The following is a 2,255-nucleotide window of genomic DNA, read 5'->3' on the forward strand; positions in this document are numbered from 1 at the left end:
TAAAAACTAGGACTACCATGTAACCCAGCAATTCCACTTTTGGGTATTTCTATGAAGAAATCCAAAACACTAATTTGAGAAGATGTACGCACCCCTGTGTTCATTGCAGCATTATTTACAATAGCCAAGATATGGAAGCAACCTAAGTGTCCACTGATAGATGAGTAGATAAAGAAGATGTGATGTGATATGTGTGTGTGTGTGTGTGTGTGTGTACACACACATATATAATGGAATATTACTCAGTTATAAAAAGGAATGGAATCTTGCCATTTTTGGCAACATGGATGTACCTAGAAGGTGTTATGTTAAGTGAAATAAGTCAGACAGAGAAAGACAAATACCATATACTTTCACTTACATGTGGAATCTAAAAAACAATAAATGAACAAACAAAACAAACAAATTCATAGGTACAGAAAACAAACGAATGGTTGCTAGATGGGAGGGTGTTTGGGGGGCTGGGTAAAAAAGGTGAAGGGATTAAGAAGAACAAATTGTCAGTTATAAAAGTGTCACAGGGATGTAAAGTACAGCATAGGAAATATAGTCAGTAATATTGTAATAACTACATATGGTGTCAGATGGGTACTAGATTTATTGGGGTGATCACTTCATAAGTTATATAAATGTCTAATCATTGGGTTGTATACCTGAAACTACTATAATACTGTATGTCAACTGTGATTGAAAAATAAAAAAATATGAAGAAATATATTGTATAGTAAATACATAAACAAGTAGCCTAGTTGTTTATCATCATTATCAAGTATTACATACTGTACATAATTGTATGTGCTGTACTTTTATACCACAGGCAGCACAATTGGTTTGTTTACACCAGCATCACCACAAACACATGAGTAATACATTGTCCTACAACCTTATGAAGGTCACGTCTCTAGGTAATAGAAAATTTTCAGCTCCATTACAATTTTAGTGGGACCGGTGACATGTATGTGGTCCTTCAATGAGTGAACCGTCATTGTTATGCGGCCCATGACTGTACTACATGTCTATATTTGCCATTTCCATCAATAAACAGAAACAGCATATATAATGTGTCTACTTATCAGCTTGGATTGGATCTTTTTTATTTTTCTTCTCAGATTCCTTTCTCTTTTCTTTCTTTTTTTCCCTCACCCGAGGACATTTTTTTCCATTTTTTGTTCAGATAGAGGGGGAGGAAGAGAGAGGGAGAGAGAGAGAGAGAGAGAGAGAGAGAGAGAGAGAGAGAGAGAGAGAGAGAGAGAGAAACATCTACGTGAAAGGGACACATCGAGTGGCTGCCACCTGCACGACCAACTGGGGCCAGGGACAAACTTCAACCGAGGTACGCACCCTTAGCAGGAACCGAACCTGGGTCTCTCTGGACCGCAGGCTGACGCTCTAACCCTGAGCCAAACCAGCCAGGACTCAGATTCCTTTCTCTAACTACTGACAATCCCTGACGAATATCATTACTATATATAGTTAAGGTAAAAACATGATCAGGAGCTGGAAAAGAAGATGGTAGTTTTTCTATGATTTGTGCTCCTTCCAATGTGGGAACTACACAAGGGGGGATTAAAGCAGTTCAGATGGCTAGAGATTCAAAGTAGACAAGGATTTGTGCTCTTCTATGGAGACTTTTTTCTTTCCACTGCTTAATAGGGTATATTTTGATTGAGTTTTCTTTTTCTTTTTTTTTTCCTTAGAGAAGCAATTATAGAACAACTCACCATATCAGTCAAAATATCCAAGAAAGGTATATTTCTTACACTTTAGAGTTTGGGCTGCCATTTATCTTATTTGTCTCCCTCTCTCAGTTTCTCTTGTTCTCTCTGTTTATTTTCTTTCTCTCTGTTCTCCATTTTCAAGGTTGAGTTATGGGAACTATTGAGAGCAGAACAGGGAAGCAGGTATTCTTTCTGCCATCCATTTATTCACCAAAAATTTCAAGCATTTAATATATGCATATTTTAGATAAACTGATTTTGGTCTCCACAGGTCTATTGTTGGAATAGCATTAAGGAGCCTTATATTTGTTTGCTTTGGTTTTTTGCTTGTTTTGTGTTGGCTGGGTTGTTTGGTTATAAACCAGATGATTTATTATCTCCCTGTTTTTGCTGGAGCTGCAGTCTAGCTTGTCAGGAGCAAACCCTGTAGAAAATAGTTCCATTTCATAGCAGCCTTTTCCCAATTTCATTTGTCTCAGGATGCAGTAAAATTGAAAAAAACACAGCCCATCCCACTTTCTGAAAATGGGGCACATT

The sequence above is a fragment of the Molossus molossus genome, unplaced genomic scaffold (assembly GCF_014108415.1).
Source record: "Molossus molossus isolate mMolMol1 unplaced genomic scaffold, mMolMol1.p scaffold_m16_p_4, whole genome shotgun sequence".
Classification (NCBI taxonomy): domain Eukaryota; kingdom Metazoa; phylum Chordata; class Mammalia; order Chiroptera; family Molossidae; genus Molossus; species Molossus molossus.